Source organism: Equus przewalskii, chromosome 1 (assembly GCF_037783145.1).
Source record: "Equus przewalskii isolate Varuska chromosome 1, EquPr2, whole genome shotgun sequence".
In the NCBI taxonomy this organism is placed as follows: Eukaryota; Metazoa; Chordata; class Mammalia; order Perissodactyla; family Equidae; genus Equus; species Equus przewalskii.
The window spans coordinates 168,980,551-169,006,387 of NC_091831.1; the positions used below are offsets into that span (position 1 = coordinate 168,980,551).

At 39.2% G+C, this 25,837-nt stretch overlaps 1 protein-coding gene across 21 annotated transcripts in view; it reads left to right on the forward strand.

Annotated features, from left to right (window-relative positions):
* The window catches only part of AKAP6 (A-kinase anchoring protein 6), a 503,988-nt gene that overhangs the window by 255,114 nt on the left and 223,037 nt on the right, over positions 1–25,837 (forward strand). The gene's annotated exons all lie outside the window — the stretch shown is intronic.

Genomic DNA, 25,837 nt, shown 5'->3' on the forward strand with positions numbered 1-25,837 from the left:
TCTCTCTCTTCCTTAACATCTTCTTTCCTATTCCATTTTCTTTTCTTTTCTTCTGGACTATATAGTTTTCACACTCCAGCCCCCATCTTCCTTTTTAATTTCCTTCCCCAAGAGTATCTTCTACTTTCTCTCTTTAATGTTGTCCTAGAGATTCTCAGATTCCAAATATGAGAGCACATTAAGTTGGCTCTCCATCATCATTCAACCCTTTATCTTTTCACTGCATTTCTTAGTCTTAGAAATATGTATCCAGAGAGTTGAGGACTTGTTTAGATGCTAGAATAAAGAAAACAAGAACTATTTTAAATATCAAGGAAAAAGCCAGATTCTTAAATAATTGGGCAGGCTCAGCATTGTAATTAAAATTGGAAGATTCAGGAGTACTAAAGGATCACAAATTGAACATGAGTTGATAGTGCAGATGATTATTTAACAAGGAGGTATAATAACAGAATGCTGTAGGGACTCTGAATATTCTTCTTTATTTATACTATACAAAACCTAAAATTTTGTTTTAGATTCTGGACTTAGAATTTGAGAAAGCTGTGACAACATACTTCAAGGCTCTGTGCTTATTATATAAGATAATAATTGATAAGTGCCAAATAGAAAGTCATACAATGGGAGAGCAGAGGAAGGAAGATAAAAGCAAGTGTAGCTAGACCAAGTATCACAGAAGAGGGACTACTTAAGCTGGGCCTTAGATGATGAGTAGAATTTAGATAGCAGAGATGAGGAGGTGGAATGTTAGTAATAGAAGCTTTGGCCCAGATGGAGGGCAAAAATATGCAGGGTCTATCTGGGAGCTAATAAAGAGAGATGCTTGCTATTTGGAGTATATGCTAAATCCTATAAACAAAGAAACCCCAAAATGCAATAAGAGAGAAGTCTTTTTCTCTCTTACATAACAAGAGGAAGGCAGACAGTCCAGGGAAGATAGAGGTCATCTAGGGATCCAGGGACCTTCTCCTTGTTACTCTTCCATGGCTCACCAATGCTATGTCTGCGTCCCAGCTCACCAGGAGCAGGGAGTGGAGAGCAGCCAGCTTTCTTCTTACAGATATGACTTGGAAGTTGCACATGTCACCTCTGTTCACATTCCATTGGCCTTGACTTTGTCATGTGGCATCACTTAACTGTACAGGAGTTTAGAAAGTGAGCCTGTAGGGCATGAACATTGGAACAGACATGTCTCTTAAACCAGCTACTGATAAGAGTTTGTTGAAGGGAAGGGGAATATAAAGTTAGAAAGAAAGAATAGGGCCAATGCTGCCAACACCAGCTAGGCAGCAAGGCGAAGGAGCAGACAGAATTAATAGACAGAACACAATCTATATGTTCAATGGGACAGGGGATCATCAGCCTCAAGGACTGAGGTGAGGTCCCTCTGATCACCACATATTTATTTGTGGGTAAAGAATCACAAGCATGTACAATATCAGGAACTCACGCCTGCAGGGACACACAAGCCAAAGCCCAAAGGTTCTATTCTTCATCCCCCTGAAGCACCCCAGCCCTATCCCAGGTCATTCCCTTGGGGAGTATCTTAAGAACGATCAGCAAGGTGTGCAGGCGGCGTTCTGTTCCTGGAAGGGCCCGGCGTTCCTAAGCCCCTTGCTTTCGTGCTCAATAACATACTCCCCTCCAGCCGTGGATTCCAAAGCACAGGCAATCTGGTATAATAATTATCAGAGTCAGCAGATCACACATCTCCCAGCCACCCATTTGGAATTTATTTTTCCTAGGCTTAAAGCCTAGCAAGGATGCTGCTATGACCTCCTGCAGCATTTCCCCCTTTGTGTTTTTGTAAGACGAGGTAGGTGGTCCAGGCAGCTTCTCTCTTAGTCAGTTCTCGGAAGGTTTTTCTCGTGCATCTGAGGACTAAGCAGAAAATAATGAAAAATATATGTCCTGATATAACAGTTCCAATAAGGCTACTGCCAATGGTTTTTATCCAATCAGTAGGAAACATCTTTGCTAAGCTGGTATGTATACCATCAAATAGTTCAGATTCAAGTAGCAATGATAATTTAGCATCTTGCATATGTTTTACTTTAGCTTGCAATAAATCTGTATCTAATGTGAGATTGTCCTTGAGGTGGCCCTTTAAATGCCACCTTCTAGTGCTCCAGCCGTGCTCGCTATTATTATAAGGATGTGGTGTAATACAGAGCTCAGTAACATTCCAATCACCTTGCAGTCTGACTAGCTTTTTTAAGTTATGTACTTCATCTCCCACTATTAATACAGCATTTTGCGGATCCACTAGCCGTTCATTGATTCCCAGATCAATTTTTATCTGACTGTTCCATGCTTCACAGGCATTTTTATGCCATTGTTGAACAAAGGTAGTGGTTTGAATTGTTTGATGCAGTGCCACTCCAGCAATGGTGGCAGTGGATGCCATGGCTATAATGCCTAATATAGCAGCAATCAATAATCCTATGAATCTTTTTGATCTTTTTAAGATTTTCTGGATTATTTGTAATAAGACGTGGGTATCAGGATATCCTTCCCATGGTCTATTTTGATTTACTGGAAGCCAAACGCCCAAATGTCGCCTCAATAACATATATGAGTGAGAATCATTGTATAAGGAGCTATTGAGACAAGTGTATAATTTGCAATCTTTACAATCCACAGTTTTAGCTGTTTCATTAATAGATACCATACCTATGGCCAATACATATATCTCAGACTCAGGCTTTGAGGTAAAAAGTCCAATTGGCGGATGTGTTGAAAGACAATTTTGTGTTCTCATAATTTCCACCCCCAATTCTGAATTGTCTTAGACTGAAGGCTAGTTTCCATAAGTCAGTCTGTGGTCTACCCATATTAAATTGAGGTTGTGGAGGAGAAAATCCTTCCCTGCGCCATAAAATGGGATATTCGCTATGTGTTGTAACAGTAGTGTGATTATACCCTGAAATTTGCCATCTTAACTTTTTATAGGGATTGCACGCAGAGTCTGTATGAGAGCAATTTGAGACTGCATACCCCTTGGGTGACCAGTCCCATACTGTTCCATAGGAACCATTAATCAAAATTACCCCCTCCGTCCCGTGACAAACATCCCAATGTATTTGATCAATTTTATCCACCCATAGTCTTCAGCTAGCACACAATGGACGATTTGGAGCTGTAAGATTGTTTGGGGGGCAATAGAATAGTGAAAACTGTAGTCCGATAACATATGTAATCGTGCTTTGCTATGATTTCTATTGAGCATGTAAGTAGGTAGCCAAGCCTGTGTAGTAAAATTTAAACAGCCTATTCCCCTTCCTATGCAAATAGGCCAAGGGTGGAAACCAAAATCAGTTATTTCATATGGGGTACTTCTTCCTTTTCAAATATAGGTAGACAGACATCCTCGGGCCCCAAGACCCGGGATGAATCATTAACATATACAGGGACAGAATTTTCTCCCCAGTTTAGTTTTATAATCTCAAAGTTTATAGAAAACCTGTATTCCAGAGTGGCAGAGTCCTTTCCATGAATTTCTCTGAAGATGAAACATATTTGCAAAAACATCAAAGTAAAACAGCAACTGTCTGCAAATAACAAAACATTCAAAAATGGTAATTGACAAAGGCATTTGACCATCTCTGTGATATACAACGTTTTGAGATAATAACCAGAATTATGGCTGACAATCAGAACAGATCAGATAATTTTGAAAATATTTATATCAATAAATCATTTACATAATACCTTTTAAGAAAGTTTATCATTATTTATTTGATAATGCTTTTCATGTAATTTAACATACAAAATAAGCTTTATTAGTTTAGCATTTTTCTTATAGAAAGACAGCAAATTTCTGTGAGAAGCCCCGGGGCCCTCTGAAAATCCCCAGGGAAACCTTCCCTCCTCTTCCAGGTCAAAAGAAAGCTTTTATTCAGGACTTGAATATTTATGTGTGGGGGGAAGCTTGTCAGAAATATTAAAAGCTTTAAAACATTTGTTCAGATCGGAAACAAAGTTCACTGCGAAACCATGTTTAGGTATCTATTCAAAGTGACAACAGAAGTAGTCAAGGGGAAACAGAGTTAAAACAGTAAAGAAAAAGCCTTCTTATAATCTTTTTATTGAGAGCAGGTTAAAAGTTTAGGAAAATTATCTTTTAAGAAAGAGGAAACCAAGTTTTAATTTTGTACCAGTTTACTTTTGACGTATAAGGTTATTTACTTAATTGGATTTACTTTAATCCTGGCCAACGTGACCATACATAAATCTCTTTAGGGCTTTACTTTTACAAACCTTTGGTTACGTTTTTACATTCAGAATTTGTCCCAGCACTTTAGTACAAATTTATCTTTCTCAACTCAAGAAACAAAAATATTTCCATTCTTTATATCTTTTTATTGGAAACATATATTTTACTTTCCTTGTATACAGATCTTTTAGAAATATACGTTTTCTCATAGAAAATTCCTCAGCATACATAAAACATATTTATTAATAAATCTAAGCACTTTTCAGTCTCTTTGATATAAGAAACTAAAGGCAGACAAATATATGCTTAGTTGTTAACCTTTAATATTTTATCTTATGTGGAAATGACCTAGATACCCAATAAACTGTTATTATGTAACTTAACTTAGTAAAGTTATAAAGTTTGTTTCCAAAAAGATTTTGGAAGCTGTTTTTTTTTTAAGTATCCAGACTATAAAACATAATTATTGTGCTTAAAACTTTTATCCAGTTTTAACAATTACTTTTAAAAACTTCGTGCCATTACAGCAGTTAACTATCATCCTCAGTTGTTTTAAGTACATATATCCTAATATAATTATTATACAGATAATCATTGTTAAAAAGTTTTTCCAAAAACTTTTATTTTTTTTACATTTATTTAGTTTACCTGTTCTTAATAATTATATTTAGATCGTCTACAAAAACTCCATGAGACATTAAACAAAATTAACTATTATACTGAGTTATTAGTTTTGCTGATAAATTTTCTAACAGAGATGACATGAGCTCATTTGACCAATAAAGCCAGGCTGTATGTCTGCATTATAGCCAATGCTGATAACTTCGAGGACATGTTCATTTTAAATGAAACCAGCAAACTTAAACAGGCTTTCGTTCATCAAAGATCATTTTATATCATTTTAAATGACTTTGTCTCTTAGAAGTTTTTGCATATTTATTAAAGACTGTATTCCATTATGGGAGATTTTGAATCCTCTTCTGAAACAGGTTTTCAGAATGGCCGTTACAATTCTAAATTATCTCAAAAGTTTACTTATTTTTACTTGTTCAATTTTAGATCAGGAATTTTGGGGGAGTTGAAGCTTAGCTCAGCTTGCTGGGAAGCTCAGTGAGAGAGTAGACAGAAGCAGCATATTTGGGTTTGGCTGCTGGCATGTTTAATTACTTAATTATTTTTTCTTAAAGAGGCAGTAAAGTATTTCTAATTTTATTTAGAAGCTTCCAAAGACTAAAACAGGCTCCCCGTTGTTGCAGCTGGCTTTTCCAATTGCATACATCAGTTTGGGTGAACTGAAATTGGCCCGTTTAAGTATATCAATTTTTACAAAACTTTATCTTAATTTTACTAACTCTTATACTTTTAATTAGAACTTACATTAGAATTCCATTAACAAGTTTTGGTATTACAACATTGTGTAGGGGAAGCATTCTCAGTTAGACATAACATTTATTCCCAAAGCAAACATTCAGGCAAAGTTGACATAACCTCTTCATATGTTATTAGCTTAAACACTTTAATCTTTATAGTCTTATTAACCTTAGTAGCCTAACTGTTGCCTCAAACAATTGTTGGTCAGGTTTCTCACTCTGATTTTTGCCTCCTGACCTTTTAAATGTTTCAAACTGGGGTAAATAGAACAGGTTTGTCTGATGTCCTTTAATGTTGGGGCGCCAATAGGGGAGTCCCTTTAGCCCATCCAACCTTAGGCAGTGTTTTATTAAAACCTTTCTTTTAACTTCATTTATATCTGTTCCATTTATTCCATTTTTCTTTTAATAATTAGCTAAAGATTTGTATCCCATTGGGATGAGTCTTATGACCCTTCCCTTACTGATTTCTCTCTGTTAACTTAATATTTTTATTAGCATCTGTGAGACTATGAGAAGCTGAGACCCCAAGTTTGATTAAGTTCTTAAGACTAGTCATTATAGTTTTCTTTTAATTTGGTCTTTTCATAGGTACCAAAAAAAGCAACTGTTTATCATGAGAGCTCTCTAAAAAGTTTCCCAAGTTAAGGATCCATTGTTTGGGCATTTTTTTTTTCTCTCCGGAGTCTAAAGAATATTGTGGCTACCTGGTGTTATAAAAGAAAATTATCCCTCTTTAGACATTGGCTTATAACTATAGGTCGACCATCAGCCAAAGTTTTTCCCAAGGGGCTCTTTATGTGATCAGTAAAAGAGCCTCCATCTTCTCTGTCTGTCTCTCCTTCGCTCTCCTCTGAGGAGTCATGAGTTTGGAGGGGCTCTAGTATGGAACGAATTAACGACCAAGTGTTCCATATGGTCACAGGCATCGGAATACCCTTCTGAAATTCTTTCTTTAATTCAGTTCCCACCTTTTCCCATGATTGTAAATCTAACATACCTAGAGTAGGAAACCAAGTACAGTGTTTCTCTATGATTTGCAACAACTCAAACAATTTATTTTTACTGACCTTAGCCCCCCTGCTCTCAGCAATTGTCTGAGTAAGCAGATGTAAGGGTGATATTGTTCGTACTTTCAAAATTACCCATTTACCCTGTTAAAATCCCTGGAAACACTTACCCCAATGGGAATCTTCAGAGGCCTCTATCCACACTGCTTCCAGGTCCTGCACTGCTGAAGTTCCACTTTCGCTCTTTGCGTCGTTTCCTTCATGCCCCATGTTGGGTGCCACTTACTGCCAAGACCAGCTAGGCAGCGAGGCGAAGGAGTGGATGGAATTAAGAGACAGAACACAATCTATATGTTCAATGGGACAGGGGACCATCAGCCTCAAGGACTGAGGTGAGGTCCCTCTGATCACCACATATTTATTTGCAGGTAAAGAATCACAAACATGTACAATGGCAGGAACTCATGCCTGCAGGGACATGCAAGCCAAAGCCCAAAGGTTCTATTCTTCATCCCCCCAAAGCACCCCAACCCTATCCCAGGTCATTCCCTTGGGGAGTATCTTAAGAACAATCAGCAAGGTATGCCAGCGGCATTCCGTTCCTGGAAGGGCCTGGTGTTCCTAAGTCCCTTGCCTTCATGCTTGATAACATACTCCCCTCCGGCCTTGGATTCCAAAGCACAGGCAATCTGGTATAATAATTATGAGAGTCAGCAGATCACATATCTCCCAGCCACCCATTTGGAATTTATTTTTCCTAGGCTTAAAGCCTAGCAAGGATGCTGCTATGATTTCCTGCAGCAGGCCAAGATATGATGGGCTTTGAATTCCAAGTGTTTGCATAGCACAGACACAAAATGAATACCTATCTAATGAGTGCTTGTGTAAATGAGTGAGTGAATGAATATCATTCAGTTTGAACTCTATCCTCTAGACCAGGAATTACAAACCAAAATGGCTCCAAGAGGTCAGACAGATAATATAAACAAGTCATACAGCCAGGTGTAAATGGAGAGTGCTGGGTACTGAACAACTGGAGGGTAAGTGCTGTGTCTAAGGGGCAGCCACTACTCAGCTCCAGGTGATTGTTGCATAGGAATGTGGGTCCTGCGTAGCAAAATCTTGCAGTTTTTAAAAAAGAAGGAAATCTGGTTTTTATGTGACATCTGTCAATTTTTAAATGTTGAGTATGAACAATTTTAAAATGGACCAAATAAAACCCATCTATAGGATAGATTTGGCCTTCAAGTCACTAATTTGCAACCTTTTAGAAGATGAGAAACTACTTAAAATTTTTGGCCCAGAAGTTGGGAGTTGAAGAAGGTTAATACGGCTGTGGTATGCTGGATACACCTCTAGCAAAGTGGTTCTCAGTTGTGGCTGCACATTATAATCACTGGGGAGCTTTGAAAAAATCCCAACCTCGGGCTCCACCCCAAACCTATTAAATCAGAAGGTCGAGAGATGGGTATTTTTTAAAGCTCTTCAAGCAGTTCTGATGTGCAGTCAAGATTAGGAGCTAATGCTCTAAGACTAATTTTGAAGGTTATTGCAAAGCCTGGACATGTGGTAAAAGGGTTTGAACTGTGGTTTTAGAAGCCAACTGAGGAAAGAAGGAGATAGAGATGGGAGATGTTATAAAGGACAAATTGATAAATTTTTGTGGCTTTTTAAAAATAGAGTGGAAGAGGGGGCTGGGAGACGTAAGGAATTTAATAAATGGTTTGCAGGGACATATGAAATTAAGATAAACAGTAGATGAACGGGGAAAGATAAATGTTATCTTATATGCAAACACTGTGGCCCAAATCCAAGTTGAGAATTGTAAATCAACATAACATTTTTAAAGCTAAGGCTACACAATTCTTTTTAAGGATAATAATCATTTCTGTATATTATATTTGTTGCAATGCCAGGAAAAGCCTGTGAATTAATGTTGCTAATGTATTTGTTGAGACAGTATGTGAAGGTCATTGCTCAAGGTTGGTGGAGAAGAACCCTAGAATCCAAAGCGAAATCCTTGCTGGTTATGTAGCAGACTAGGAATGTTTCAGTCCTGCGTCAGGCTGGTTTCTGCAGAGCTTTAGGTGGGGCCTCAGGCTTAATCAGTGATGACTTAGCGCCACCATGAGGCTGCATTCAGTCACTGCATCTGGTTTTTGGTCTGAAGTATATAGGGAGGTGGAGTTTTTTGTTTGCAGTTTTAAATGGTTAAGATTAAAATAGTTATTTGTTATTTTCTTGCTGTGGAAAAGTTATGATTAAATAACATCTTCTCTTATCAAGATTATGAAAGTGCCTGGCTACATTTGATAGCAATATTTCTATGATGATGAAAATCAAAAGAGGATAAACTCATTTTTTAATTCAACTAAAATAATTCTTAGGACGTTGGTGAATGCTTCTTTCTCCTTAAGCCTAAAGCAGTGGCTTTGTATTCGTGGTAAGAAGTTTTGGAAAGATATCAAGTAAAATAAATAAAATACAAATAAATAAGACCTTTCATTTATTGTCCACTTACAACATGTGAGCCTCGATGCTAAGAGGTTTATTCATTTAACACATCATCACGTTTAATTCTCAAGAGGAAACGCCCTCTTTGATGCAGGCACTCTTATGTTATACCCTTATCTTACCAATAAAGATGGAGACATGTACAGCAGTTAGGCATCTACTCAAGGGTCGGGACTTGAAGACAGGAACTTAGGACTCAATTCACAACCCCCTACTTTTTAATTATGAAAACTTGAATAAGTCATTAAAAGTTACTGTTTAAATCTCCTAGTCTTTAAAATAGGATATTAATTATGTTTGTCACACCGTTGCACAGGCATAAAATTACAAAGAGCAAAGGCTCGTTGTAGACTGTAAAGGCTACATATATACTAGTCTTATTGTTGTGACTTTTCCTATGAATCCAGGGAATTAGCATCAACCACAGTGGAAAAAATTAGAGTAAGTATCTTAATTCTCCCCCTAAGTAGCATTTTAACCTTGGAAACTTAACCTCTTTAGCCTTGGGGTTTTTTTGTTGTTTTTCTTTAAAGATTGGCACCTGAGCTAACAACTGTTGCCAATCTTTTTTTTTTTCTGCTTTTATCTCCCCAAATACCCCTGGTACATAGTTGTGTATTTTTAGTTGTGGATCCTTCTAGTTGTGGCATGTGGGACGCCACTTCAGCGTGGCCCGATGAGCGGTGCCATGTCTGCACCCAGGATCCAAACCGGAGAAACCCCGGGCCGCTGAAGCGGAGCGCGCGAACTTCACCACTCGACCACGGGGCCGGCCCCTAGCCTTGGTTTTGAAAAATAAACATTAACAAAGAAATTGAATTGGATGACCTCTAAGATCCTCTCAGTTCTGAAATTTTGTGAGAGACGGACTATGAAGCATAACTAAAAGAAACAGCAATTTCTCTGTAAAATATTCCCTGGAATATGTCACTTCAACGTGGTTGGCTGTCTGGTCCATGGATTTCTGGGTGAATTCCCCTTAGAATGTCCTAATGGTAAGTAAGCGTGAGGCTGTGACCATACTTAGTTCACATTAGTGAACCTGGAGGTCTGAAACTACTCATGCTGCATTCCTGGCACTGTACCGTGACAAGAACCAGACATCCTAGAGGAATTTGGGGCCTGGCTAGAGTTTGTAAGATGCCAAGAGACCAGGGACAATGGTGACAGTAAATAAATGAGTAACCCAGTAAGGATTAGGTATGGGTTTGTAGCCTGAGTTTATAGCAAGTAAGGTCAGCTATATGACGTACAATAGATTGGAAACATTCACCTTGGCAGACTTGCCATTGTGATGTCTTAGAATTACCTATCAGCACTGCTGTTTGTGCTCTGTTCAGACAATACGGGGGAAGACCATTCCAGGAGTGTGGGTTCTAAGTCAAGCTCACTCGTGATGTCAGACCATGTCTGAGGCTGTGGATCCTACTATATAAAGATGATTGGCCTAGATTTTGCTAGGTGAATAAGAAACTTCACCCAGGAAAGGTGCTTCCCATAAGCTCAGGCTCATGTGCTTCCCATCCTTCAGGTTGATGAGGTTCAGTGCATTACATTTTAGGCAGCCAATGGCTTTACCATTTGTGCTCATTATTTATCTGGGAATAAAGGAAGTTGTTGGTATTTTCTTCTTAATGCTTTTAAGATAAACTAGAGAGGTGTCACTCATAGGTGGTGCTCTGCTATTTCTGGATTTGTCTGGAGACTATTCAGTGCTACTGTCTTGAGAAAGGGGTGTGTGTGTGTGTGTGTGCATGTGCGTGTGTGTGTGTGTGAGAGAGAGAAAGGTGTGAATCACAATTGGCAATCTAGTACTCTTCCCTTTTCCTACCTGAGCCCATTACTTTATAAAAATAAAACAAAGTTGAATTAACAAAAAATTTTTGCTTTGTTTTCTTTCTTTATGTTTTTATAATACTTTTTTTATTGTGGTAACATTGGTTTATAACATTACATAAATTTCAGGTGTACATTGTAATATATTTCAAATTCTGTGTAGACTACATCATGTTCACCACCCAAAGACTAGTTATAATCCATCACCACACACATGTGCCTGATCACCCTTTTCACCCTCCTCCCTCCCCACTTCTACTCTGGTAACCACCAATCAAATCTTGGTTGTTATGTGTTTGTGGTTGTTTTTATCTTCTACTCATGAGTGAGATCATATGGTATTTGACTTTCTCCCTGTGACTTATTTCAGTTAGCATAATACCCTCAAAGTCCATCCCTGTTGTCACAAATGGGCAGATTTCATCCTTTCTTATGGCTGAGTAGTATTCCATTGTGTATATATACCGCACCTTCTTTATCCGTTCGTCCCTTGATGTGCACCCAGGTTGCTTCCAAGTCTTGGCTATTGTGAATAAGGCTGCAATGACCATAAGGGTGCATGTATCTGTACGTATTCGTGTTATCATGTTCTTTGGATAAATACCCAGCAGTGGAATAGCAGGATCAGATGGTAGATCTATTCTTAATTTTCTGAGGATACTCCATACTGTTTTCCATAGTGGCTGCACCAGTTTGCACTCCCACCAGCAGTGTACCAGAGTTCCCTTCTCTCCACATCCTCTCCAACATTCATTGTTTCCTGTCTTGTTGATTATAGCCATTCTGATCTGAGTGAGGTGATGTCTCATTGTAGTTTTGATTTGCATTTCCCTGATAGTTAATGATGTTGAACATATTTTCATGTGCCTGTTGGCCATCTGTATATCTTCTTTGGAGAAATCTCTGTTCAGATCTGTTGCCCACTTTTTAATAGGGTTGTTAGTTTTTTTGTTGTTGAGATGTATGCGTTCTTTGTATATTTTTTATATTAACCCCTTACCTGATATATTGTTTGCAAATATCTTCTCCCAATTGTTAGGTTGTCTTTTTGTTTTATTGATGGTTTCCTTTGCTCTGCAGAAGGTTTTTGCAAGTTGCATTTGTTTATTTTTTTCTATCATTTCCCTTGCCTGGTCAGACATGGTATTTGAAAAGATGCTGCTAAGACCATTGTCGAAGAGCATACTGTCTATGTTTTCTTCTAGAAGTTTAATGGTTTCAGATATTACATTCAAGTCTTTAATCCATTTTGAGTTGATTTTTGTGCATGGTGTAAGATAACGGTCTACTTTCATTCTTTTGTGTGAGGCTGTCCAGTTTTCCCAACACCATTTATTGAAGAGATTTTCCTTTCTCCCTTGTATGTTCTTGGCTCCCTTGTCAAAAATTACTTGTCCATAGATGTGTGGGTTTATTTTTGGGCTCTTGATTCTGTTCCATTGATCTGTGTGTCTGTTTTTGTGCCAGCACCATGCTGTTTTGTTACTATAGCTTTGTAGTATATTTTGAAATCAGGGAGTGTGATACCTCCAGCTGTGTTGTTTTTTCTCAGGATTCCTTTGGCTATTCAGGGTCTTTTGTTGTTCCATACAAATTTTAGGATTCTTTGTTCTATTTCTGTGAAAAATGTTGTTGGAACTTTGATAGGGATTGCATTGAACCTATGGATTGCTTTAGGAAGTATGAACATTTTAACTATGTTAATTCTTTCAATCCAAGAGCACAGAATGTCTTTCTACTTCTTTGTGTCTTCTTCAATTTCTTTCAACAATGTTTTATAGTTTTCAGTGTACAGATCTTTCACCTCTTTGGCTAAGTTTATTCCTAGGTATTTTATTGTTTTTGTTGCAATTGTAAATGGGATTGTATTCTTAATTTCTCTTTCTGCTACTTTGTTTTTAGTGTACAGAGACACAACTGATTTTTGTATGTTGATCCTGACATCTTTACTGTATTCATTTATTATTTCTAAGAGGTTTTTTTTAGTGGAGTCTTTAGGGTTTTCTATATATAAAATCATGTCATCTGCAAATAGCGTGCTTTGTTTTCTTTATTTTCTATAGCACACAGAAGACTATTTGTACTCTTCCAAAATCAAGTTTCATTAAAGTCTTTTTCTTATCCTCTCATAACTATATCTTTCATTTTATATTGTTTTGTGCATGCCATTATATTCAAGAGACTGTTGACCAGGGCCTTCTTAATGGGATACAGGGCTCATGAAAAATCATATTGTACCCATTCCTCTCTCTGGACACACTTTTCTACAAGGGAAATATGGCTGGAAAGAACTCCAAGAATAGCCTCGCTCAAGGTACTAAAAAGATGAATATTCAGAAGAGTAGTAGATGGAACTCTATGGCAAAGGAAAAGGTACATTTGGTAGGAAGTGATTTCTGGAGCTATATGTATTATTCGGGCTTCTTTGGTGCTGGATGGTGCTGGAGCATGGTGGCTAAGAATGCGGGCTCTAGAGCAGTATTGCCTGAGCCGAAGACCTGGCTTTACCACTTATCACCTAAGTTATCTTCAGCAAGTGACTTGACCTCTCTGTTCTCCAGTTTCCTCCTCTCCAAATAGGGTTAAAAGTGTATCCTCCACATAGAGTTGTTGTAATGATTAAATGTGTTAAAATGTGTAGAGCACAGCATAGTACCTGGCATGTAGTAAGCATTCAATAAACGTTAGCTCCTGTGTTGTTGTTGTTGTCATTATTATTACTAATATGGAAAGGGAGGGGTCATACCTTAGCAGCTCCTTGTATATAGATGACTCTGGCCTTTCAGGATCAAATGTCACCACTCCGTTTTCTCTTCCCACCGTCAGCCACCTTGGTTATTATGAAGCTTCAGCCTGCTACATGGCCCCCACCCAGAACAATTAAGGCCACCCCTCCCCCTTCTTGGGACCTGTGATGGTCTCCCTAGGCTCCTGAACCCCTCTTCTCTGTGAGACTCTGGACCTCCGCCCTGACGGATGATTCTTATATTGTATTAGAGATAATTCTCCTCTAATTGACCCAATAATTTTAGTTAATGCACTTCTCTGACACCTTGGGAGGTTTATGTAGGAGAATTTATGCTATGAGTGTGTGTTCAGACAAATAAAAACAACCTTCTTGTTTATAATATTGTCACACAACAACCTTATAAATAATGTGTACTTATTTATTTATAATTTGTATTTATACATATTTATAATATTTATTTATAATTATGCACTTATAAATAATCATTCCCACAGTGCTCTTTAACCAGAGGGAGGGTTATTGCAATGTATTATAGGAAGAAAAAGGAAGGTCCTCCAATAGGTTTAGAATTGTCCCTCAAAACCCTGACTGCTAAAGGGAGGAAGATGAAGACAGTGTGCTGGAAAGGCAGCTTAGGTTGTGATGATTTGTTGGGATAGTAGCATTGAGATGGATCTTGAAGGATAGACAGGGTGAGTGGAGTGGAAGTCGCCAAAGATCCGTTCGCTGTCTAACTAGAAGAGAGAGGATGGATCATCTGACATCTCTGGCTTTGAAGGAGGCTCTATATGCGAGAACCACAGATGTTTCACAGTCAGAAAGGCACGAGAAATTGTTCAGCTCCGTGCCCTCATTTTGCAACTAGACCCTGGCCTCTCCCAGTCCAGAGTACTTCTTAGTAGAACATTTTGTCTCCTGGTCATCCCAGACCTTGCAAGCTTGTTGCAAAGGGGCAGCAAGTACTTTTTTTCCAAGATCAACACTAAAATGTTCCTAGTGCCCCACAGCTGTTGGCTCTTTGTAGCCCTGAGAGACTTTGTAGCAGAGTGTATGTTTAAAGAGTTCCACAGTTGAATTGGAGACACAGCCAGTGTCGAGAATCACTGAGATAGACACGGAATGAGGGACGGGGGTGAAGAAGGTTGAGGGCCTTGCACTCTGGGGCTTCACGGTGCAGAAGACACAGTGGATACGCCCGTGCACACTGTTCCTGGGTGATCTCAGCCAGGCCCATGGTCTCCAGGACCTCTGTTTGCTGCTTCCTCTAACCTAAATCTTGCTCCAGACCTGAACTGGGTCCAGAAACCAAACTCATGGTATCTAATGCCATGTTCATCATCTTCCTGCAAACTATTTCTTCCTTCTGAATTTCTTGTTGCTTTTTTGAGAGAATGGTATCTCTAACCAAAATAGAAAGTTGGCAGTCGTTTCAGAGTCTAACAAATTTCTCATCCATCATATCCAATTGGTCCTGTACCTTTTAACTTCTCTCACTCTGTATATCCTGACATATTTCCTCCACATCTACTGCTGCTGCCTCAGTTCAGCCCTCATTGACTTTTCCATGGAGTGCTGTAGCAGCCTTTTTACTGGCTTCTCTGATCTCGGCTTTACACTCAGCACTCCACTGTCTTTGCTGCGGCTGGAGTGAGTCTCCTAAGACACCGGTCAGATTCTCTCACTCCTCTGCTTCAGAATTCCAATGACCACCCCATTGTCCTCAGGATAGAGTCCAAACTCCAGAACATGTTATATGTGGCCTGGCTCCTGGCCAGACTCTCCAACGTCCTTTCTCAGTGTTTTCCTATTTGCCTCCAGAGCATTAGCCATGCTTGGCTACTTAGAGTTCTCAGAATGAGCTGTTTTCTCCTGGACTTTGTCTGCCAAGAATGTTCTTCTCTGCATCTCCCAGTGTCCTCTATTCTTTTTCTGAATCACTTACACTTACGTTTCAGGGCAAGCTTAGTAATGATCTCCTCCAAGAAGTCCTCCTTGATGCCCCAAGACTGAGATAAATGCCTTTCTGGTGGCTCCTCAGCACTTGGGGTGATCTGCAACAGAGGTTCTCAGACTATGGTCTAGGCACCTCTGGGGCTCCCAGGATCCTTTTAGGAAGTCCACAGGACAAACTATTTTCATATTAACACTAAAATGATACTTGCTTTTTTCACTCTCATTCTATGTACAGTGGAGTTTTCCAGAGGCTACATGACATGTGATATTGTAATAGATTAAATGGAGAAGTAGAAATGGGAATTCATTTGTCTTCTGTTAAGCCAGACATTAACACAATTTGCATGCAGCTAAAAGAATGTCACTCTTTTCACTATTTTTGAGAACAGTTATTTTTCATAACAGTATGTTATGTTGCACGTAATAGATTATTATTGTTATTTATAAATGAATTAGCAAATACTTTTAAAATTTATAAAATGAATACTGATAGTTATAACCCACAGACAAAAGACAATAATTCTTTATAGTCTAAAGGAGTCCTAAGACTAAAAGTTTGAGAACTGTTGATCACACGTATTACACTTTATATCACTGTGTCTGAACTCTAAAGAGAAGAATCTGGATCATTTATATGTGAGTCCCAGGCCCAGAAATACAATTTCTGACACATAATAAGCTCTCAATAAATGATTTTCGGATAAAGGACTTAATATGCGTGTGTGCATGTATGCACACACACAGAGTTTGAACGAAATAGGCAGTTTAATCTTTACTTCAGCTGGCCTGATGCAACCCAATCTAGATGGTGTACACAATTAACTAAACCAAGAGTACTCTGAAATTTTACATTATTTTTCAAAACTGTGGTTCTGTCCTTTTTTTTTTGAACTCTAGAAATTTTGCGCTAAGAAGGTTTATGAAAACGTTAAACCAAACAATTAGAGCCCTACACTCAAGGACACGACACCTGAGTCCTTCTGGCTCAGCTACCTACTGGTTGTGTATTATCAGTCAAATGCTTAAACTTTCTGAGCCTCAGTTTTCTCATCTGAAAAATGGGGAGCATTTAACTAGATGAATTCTCGGGGCCTTTTGAAGACTGAGTCTGTCCTTCTAATCTCATGGGAGCTCTTCTCCTTTTCTCCTTTCCAAGCACATGTGTTTGGATAACACTATTTTCTGTCTTCTTGGCTCTCATGATTGTTCAGTGGCTGAGATGTTACTCTTTACTGACTTGCTGCCCTGAAGTTCTCTGGTAGAAAGTTGACTATTTTCTTGCTCATTCAGTGTGATAAACTCTCCGTATGGAATTCCAATTTTTTCTAAAAACAACTTTGTTTTTACTAAAGAACTATATGCTCCCAAGAGAATATTTGGAATATTTGGATAAACAGCAACTCAACAATCACAAGTAATCTTCCGAATAACCTTAGCATTCTGCAAACATTCCCATCTAGCCACATACGTTCTTGTTCCAGTCATTTGCTTTGCAAGGAGGTCTTACTAATCAGGAAAGTATTTAGACCTCATCTAAACAAAGGATTATAACAACATTTTCAGCTCTGCACTTCAGTGTCAAGGAGCACCCCTTTTCATTAGAACTTTATGGACATGTCAGAAAATGTTGTTTATTTAAAGAGATTGATTATCCCCAGCAGGGTCAGGGAGACTGAGCTTTAGAATAAGAGTGGACAATGAGAGAGGGGAGGGGCTAGGACAAGAGGAAAGAGAAGGAAAAGGCAAAACAGAAACTAATAAGAAAGAAAGAGAGAAAAAGAGAGAGAGAAAGGAAGAAAGAAAAAAAGAAAAAAAAAAGGAAGGCAAAGAGAGGGCACAGAGTGTAGGAGAATGATCTGAAACAGAGGTGGCTGTGATGGAAGGGTCGAAGTTGTGTGGCATGGGCTGGGGTTCTCACAGAGGCCCCCAAATAAGAATGAACAACAGTGGATGTTACTGTCCTTTGTTTTTCTCTCTGTGAACCTCGTGGGAGTAAGTCTGGTTAGAAAGGCAGTATGCTGTGGTAGTTCAGACCTTGGGCTCTGGAACAAAACTACTTAATAGCTATTTAATGACTTTATGACGCTGAATAAGTGACACAGCTCCTCTATGCTCAGCCTCTTCATCTGTACAGTAGGGAAATTTGTGAAGATTAAATGACTACATAAGTTATTAACAAGTAACTTGTATATGGTCAGCACCCAAATGTTAAGTAGTGTTGTTTATAATACTGGATTTGAAAAACCTACAATTAAACCATTAAACTATCAAAATCCTAAATTCTAAGATGTGAACATCTGAGGTCCTCATCTGAAAGTTAGAGGCAGATAAAAATGACCTGATCTGCTCATCCAGTAACTCTGGAGGGTTGGGGATGCTGGAAGCAAGATCTCAACTAGCAGAAGCGAGCAAAGCTTTGGGGCAGGCCGACTACCTGGGAGGACCCAGCTGCACTCCTGCCACCTGTAAGCATTCGAGCTTGTCTGTGCTTCAGTGTCCTCTATAAATGGAGAGTGTGGGAACCTTGTAGCATAGGGTTGTCATAAGAATTAAATAACTACCCAGTCCATAACAAGTGCTCAATTAATACTAACCTATTATTTGTTCCAGTTTATTCCCAATTCTTTTATTCATATCTATTTTTATTAGACTTTGATGATGTGCATTTCAGTCTTGTTTTGCCCTTAGAGTTGTTGTCAATTTCTTTTTATAAACCAATAGGGAGCAACTGAACTCAAGCCTTTGGACTTGTTGGAGGAAATTCATTCCCATTATCATAGTTACGGATCTTTCTGGGCTCTTCTCTTCCCAGTTGAAATCACTGTCAGCTGTATTTGAAGAAATTGGAGATTTGGCTCAATAGATCCCTTCTACATAATACTGAGTTCAGAATAGAGCCTGCCCCTGGTCAGTCTTAGATAATACTATTCCATGCCTTTTTCACTCTCTCTTTGCAGCTGAAAGCCTTTTATTTTTATTGCAGAACAATTTTGTCAGGAATATTTTTATATTCTAAAGACATCACGTTCAACCTTTAGAAAAGAAGCTAAATATTTCATGAAACGTTTCAGTATTTGAATTCTTGTGGCAACAGGGTTGAAATTGCCTTAAATCACTTTATTTTCTCTTCAGTCTTTCTTCTGAAAGCACATACCACATCCTACCTTCTGTCAGTTACTTGTCCTGTGTTGGATTTTGTAGGTAGGAATATGGGTAAATGTGTGAGTTAGAACAGTCCAAAGCACCACTTTTACCTCCGTAGCATTTCATCCTCAGCCTCTGGCTCTTGCTGGCACATTAAGTACGTAGAGAGGTGGTTGGGAAAGGTAAATCGCATTTGAGTGCTATTGTGTAAAAGTCTAAGTTAGTCATTTCATATAGGAACTGTGTGTATAAGAATTAAGCAAAAATGGAAGATTAAACATATATGTTGGTAGATATATATAAAATCTCAATGCCTAATTTTGCTTCTGATTGGAGTTCTAATTTTATCAGTAATCAGAGCCTAAATAAAGCTACCTTGTAGGTAGGATGAGAGGATTGCAATTACTTGTTGGTAGCCATCACTGATGTAAAGACTGACTCCAAAGCATGTGTCCTGTTTTGAAAAGTTGTCAGATTCTTATTAAACTTGTGGCTATTGATAGAGAAATGTGAGCCCCATCAGACCCACTGGTGGAGAAAGAAGCTGGGGGAATCCTTGCTAACCTGCGGGTTCAGATGCTGCCCCCTCCACGCTGCCTCCGCTGATGACCTGAGACAGAGGTCATGACCTCCTCCTCTGAAGGCCCCGAGCAGTTGGTGCCACTTCTCATGTTGTGTGGGGACTTTGCTCATCCATCTCCCCTGAGGCACCAAGCATAGTGCTATATATTTGGTGAATAATCAAAAATTTTTGAGTGAATGAGATAAAAGATCAAACTGGAACTTGTGGATTAGGAATGATTTTTAAAAATCATTTATCCAGCCCTAGACTTATGCCAGGTTTTAAAATATATTTTCTCTTGATATCCTCAGGTAAACCCGAGACGGATATTATTGTCCCTATCTGATAAGTGATAGTGATCTAGTGGTCAGGATTCAGTGCTCTCACTGCCACTGCCCAGGTTCATTTCCCGGTCAGGGAACCACACCACCTGTCTGTCGGTTGTCATGCTGTGGTGGCTGCATGTTGCGGTGATGCTGAAGCTGTGCCACCTGGTATTTCAAATACCAGCAGGGTCACCCATGGTGGACAGGTTTCAGTGGAGCTTTCAGACTAAGACAGACTAGGAAGAAGGACCTGGCCACTCACTACAGAAAAGTGGAGCCTTGTCTGATAGAGCCCCAGAAGCTGAGAGGGTGGTGCGAAATGACTGGGCAGGGTCCCACTCTGCCATACACGGGGTTGCCAGGAGTCAGAATCGACTGTGTGGCTCTAACAACTACAAACTTTATAAGTGAAGAAACTGAGATTCAGAGATATTAAGTAACTCATTTAGTTTACACTGTTAGTAAGATGGAGATGCAGCCTGGAATCGAATTCAGTTTTGTCTGGTTGTAGCAACAGTTCTTTTAACATTATCCACACTGGTTCATTATGAGCATTTTTTTTTTCTCTTTTAATACACTGCCTTCTGCCCCCCACAATTCGTCCTCATTGAAATGTTTCTCGACTTCTAATTTCTGTCAGGGACTTAGACAAATTGTTAGATTGGCTGGCCTTTCACGCTTTCACACGGGGGCACTGACGCTCTCTGGATTCAGGTGCCAAGTCCTTCACCTTCTCCCGTATGGCATCAGGCAGGTCTCCTCGCCTCTCAGGGCCTCAGTCTTCTTATCTGTAAAATGGAAGTGACCATAGTACCCATCCCACAGGGTCTTTATGAGACTCAAGTGATCTAATGTATATAAAATACTTTTCAAAGGTCCTGGCACGTAATGAGTGCTATCTGAGGATTACTTACTGTTGTTTCTGCTAGCATTGTTCAGCTGGGCTCACTCACTGACTCTTTCAATACTGAAATGCTAAGAAAGGGATAAATACTTTTTAATGATTTAAAAAATTCAACAGCAGAGGCGGACCAATTTTTTTCATAAATATAGTAGAAATAGTTCACTTTTTTGATGCTCTTCAGCAGGTCCCTGTCTGAAGGCAGCTAACTTGATCTAGACTGACTCAGACATAACTCCTGATTTCTCTGTCCACTGAAAAATGTGAATCCTTGTGGAGGTGAACACGCCTTCAAACAACAAACACCTAAAGGAAATTAGCAGTTCGGGTCGTTGGCTACCTCCTGAAAACCCAGGGCCAGCTCCTCTGTGATTAAACTGAGTCAGATGCATCTGTAATCGAGGCGCTGGTACAATGGGCTCATTCAAGCACAGAACTGCCTTAAACTTTTGGTTTAAATTTTCTGTAAATTAGAAATAGTTTTTTACAGTGATTTTTGCTTGCTAAAAAAAAAATGCGTGTTTCTTGTTAAACATCTAAACTCATTAAAGATCCTTTTTCTGAAAAATTAACATAAAATAATGAATGTGAAGCGAGAAGGACTTCGAGCTTAGAGAGCTTTACCTCTGTGCCAAGACTATGGGACTGGGAAGAAATGTTGCTTCTCCTTCATCCGGGTCTGACGGTGTATCTTTAGGAGCGCTGTTTCTAGAGGGCAGAGTGGTGCCATGTGAGGAACAGACTTTGGAGCGAGATACGGGTTCGAATCCAAACTCTGCCACTAGGCAATCACTCGCCTTCCCTGACCCTCAGTGTCCTCATCTGTAAAGTGACCATAATCAGCTCCACTTCACAGACTTGGGGTGACAACACGGCCTCTGCTTCCTGTTGTATATGTCCCCTTTCCCCTTTGGCAGAAATAGTTTTCAATTTCAATTTGCTCTAAAGATCATGTAATTCTATAAAAATTACCCCTAGGCTTTCAACTCCATATCCTGTTTCTTACTGTATCACTGTTTCGTGGTCCCATATCTGGTGCAAAGAAGGCTCTCCTTTTCATTCCTGCTCTACACGACAGCCTTGCCGGAGGGCAACAGTAATCACCCCCACAGTTTATATTTAACCAAACTAGGTTTGTTGTAGGAGAGAAATAGGTAGAAAAATAAAGAAATGATGGGTATTCTGAACCATGGGTTATGGGTTATGAGAGTCTAGCTATTTGCAGGACTCAACTATAAATTTTCCCTGTGAATGTAATCTTCAAATGTGTGTTAACCAGCTGAGGGCTCTAGTAAATTAGTTTTCACAAACCTGTAAGTGTATGTTGGCGTGCACTTTCACTGTGCTTCTTAGTCTTTAAAGACATTGAAGCTTTAGAAATTTCAAAAGTATGATTTTTTAAAAGCACCTCATTAAGGAACTTTCAAAATGCAAATGATTTGAAAGTGGGAAGTGTGTTCCATTTTCTCCCAAGTTGGATGACCAGGGTTTCTTCTGGGGGTTGAAGAGTTTACAGGCTCTGAGAGCATGTATCAAATATGAGGGTGGCAAGGGACCCACTCAGAAGGAAACAATTAAGGGGTGGCCTGAGAGGCCTAGGGCCCATGGTCTGGGTCACCTTCACTGTACCCATGGAGAGCTTGGCAGGGGGCAGAGAAAGGTAATGGAAGAAGGCAGAATAAAGAAACTGGTGATAGGAAATGACAGGAGAGAGACTGGACAGATAAGGTACAGCGGCAGAACTTTGAGCAATGAAGACTAAATTGTGGCCTTTCAGAGGGTCGTGATTCAGCCTATAGCAGTGAGGTGAATGTGCGTAAAATGTGCTTTCATGTAGTGCAAGGGCAGCACTGGGTTGTGTCATGAATAAAATCTGATTTTTATAGTCATCTTTCAATCTCCAAGTAAGTAGGCGTGAACTCAGAATATTGGAGAAACAAATACAGGTAGGTCAAATACTAAAAGTAGGAACAAATTTAGGGATAGACAGAATTCTGATACAGGCAGGATTCATTTCACAAGATAATTCAGGAGAGTGTCTCAACTCTTTACTGATTGTAAAATTTTTTTTTTTAATGATTAAAATTAGTTGAATTCAATGGGCCAGTGCTTAGATATGCTTTATGTTCTGCTGAATTTTTTTCACAATGATATTTATCCTTTTTCCCCCAATAATTTCCGCCAGTGTGCTTTACACAGAGTAGGCACTTAATAAATATTTGTTAAAAGAATGAATGATTGACTAATATTTGTTGTACTAGGATTTGATCCGTACTACAAAATAAATAAAATTTTGTACTGTCCCCCATTTTCCTATGCTGTTAGTTATGTCAGTCTCCTTTTCCTTCATTCACTCCACAAAGACTCTAGCAGAGCTTCTGAAAATGAGTCTCAGATATGCATTGTTTGTGTCCAATGTGAATTCTCCTGCACATCGCATGGCTTGGTGTATTGAGTGGCCCTTACTTGATCTTTCTAAGAAGACCATCTCATGATACGGGGGTGGTACACAGCACACTGTCCACCACACAGAACACTGGTGACAGCACACACAGAAGGGCCTGAGAGACGTCGAGAAATTGCAGGTGATAAAGGTATTGAGAATCTGATGGACTCCAGTTTCATTTGCTTTCATGATTTCTGTTTATACTCTTGTGACTACACATATAAGCAGGAGGGGAGGTGGAAAGCTAAGATCTCCCTAAAAGGGAGGAGTGCTTAGCTTTTTATTACAAGTTAAGAGCACAGGGATTTCTCAGGTTTCCACTGTGATCGACGAGACTTTTTAGCACTAGCAAGAAGAGTTGAGAAAATGTGCAACAAGTGAAAATTGATGAGGATGGGATACAGTTCAGAGGAAAAGCAGGGCGAAGCCTTGAAAGGACCTCTGTCTTGTCTATATCAGACAGCCTTGGTTTTGCTGTCTGGCTAGGCTATGCAGGGGCATCTTCCAGAAAGGCTCACGTGGGTCTCATGGATTTTGCCTGATCTGCATCTCACAGATTTCAGCTAACTTTGTAACTGTGGTTCTGAAAAGAAATCAACACACATTGTGTAGTACTCTTTGGCTAAGACAACCGTTTATGATGAGATGCCCATGCACTCATACATTGTTTTGTTTGTTTATGTTTTGGACGAAGAGAAAATAATCAATAGTCTATAACTGGCTTTATTTCAAATAACATCTTTTACTATTTATCTTGTTGGATTTAACCAGTTGTTTCCAAAATAATTTACTTCTTGGTTTAATTTTCTCCCCAAATCAATTTATATAGAGAGATATCACAACTCAAGTCCAATTCAATAGTAGATATTATTTCATAATATACATACTATAAAATACTATTTTCATCTCAAGATTATCAACTATCTGGACTCTGACATTCTGATGAGGTTTTGTAGATGATATTTCTATGAGTCCATTTGGTCAGCAAAGGGTGTCTTAATTTTTCACAGAATTTAATAGTGAGAGTATCAAGAATTAGGACAGTTATCACAGACTTTACCCATGTTTATGCTCACAAATTACTGTACACATCTGTAGGAGTCTACGGTAAACGTCAAGGCAGATACGAATTTCTTATGTATTCTGAGTCCTGGGCCATCTGCCAGGAAGAGGGACTTGGGGAGTGACGTTTTGCACAGGTGAGAGGCTCTACTGAGAACAGAGAGCTTGGCTATGGTAACCTCTACGTTAAAAGGGTTGAGTATTTGGGAGGAAAGGAAAAGCAAAGCAACTCTCAAATTTATGAAAATGCAGGAGAGGAGGAAAAGCAGACAAACTACTACCCTAAATATATTAGAAAAGGCGAAAGGAATTACTTGGCAGGAATTCTTAGCATTTAGAACCAGTTGGAATATGAGAAAACTAGAGAAAAGGGTGATTTGGGTGGATCATCAGAAAATGCGTTTGGTAGGGGAATGCACTGTGTGAAACTCATGAAGCCATCCCTGTAGGACACATTTTCACATCACCTAAAAGAAACTCTTCTGAGCGATGACAGAGGTAGCCTCAGTGATGCCATTAGTTTAGGGTTGAAGGCTAGGACTTGAGGCAGGTGGAACTGTCTTCCTAGTTCCCAGTTCAGCCAATTGCCGTTACGTAGGCCTTAGTTTCTATGTAAGATGTTTCTAAATTATAGTTCTTATTGGCTTTACCAAAACTACCTGATTAGGGTAGATTTTTAAAAGAATGGGTGTGATTGTCCTCTGATACTTGGCACAGTAGGGGTGTTTTCAATAGGGGCAGCTTTGGGGAGCATTTAGGAACATGGGAAAACAAATGGCACACCACCCCGTGGGATGATAGACTGAGCTCCACCCAGACTGACAACACAGCAGAGCATGCGGGACAGTCTGATCTGACTCCATGGGCCTCCTGCCTACGTCTCTGTCCTAGCCCCCTTTGACAGACAGGAATGTGTTTCTGAGTGTCATTTGTCTGCCTTTCTCCTTACCACTCTTCTAAATGCCATATTATCTTTTTCTATTAGTTATTTTGAGGCCAATCAATTGCTTGAATTAAGGTGTTATGAATCGTAAACTATTATCTAGGAGAAACCTTAATATCAAAACCTAGCTTCTGAGAAGCATGATAAAGAAAATGAATTTTCACCTATTCTCACTTCAGTCTCAGGATATTCTCAGTTAAGCATTAAAATATTAATCAAGATTAATCAAAAGGCAAATCTGAAGAACGAGTTAAGTTTAATAGGGAAATGGCATCCCAAACCATCTTGATGAGTACAAATGTAGAAGCCAGTCCCTGCTCCTTTCGACCTCCAGGTGGTGCTGTTTACCTGGATTTGGAGAGCAGGCACCCAACCCCATCTCCTTCCCTTAGGTTCAGAGCTGGACTTTCATTTTTTCAAAATATTTTCCGTTTCTACAGATGTGTTCTTTTAAATGGTCAATAAATTTTTATAACCATTATTTGAAAAATTTCAAGATTATTGTGATTTGTGCTTCCTAGCCAAGAATACTTTTTATGTCTGGGACACACCCAGAGTCAGGCGTTTATGTTCATTCATTGGTCCCGCCCCCCCTGCCTTTCCTTGCTTCTTAGAACCCAGGCTCAGCCACTGATATTTGGGCTGTCAGTAGAACTCATCCAAGTGCCTTTAAATACTATGTGATTTAAAAATAGATTTCTGGTTCAGTTAAGGCAGCTCAGCTTCATAGGCCTCTGAGTAAAGAACACCATCTTTACAGGAATGCTTTTATATCCCACAGCCAACAAGTATTCCTAGCAGAGCT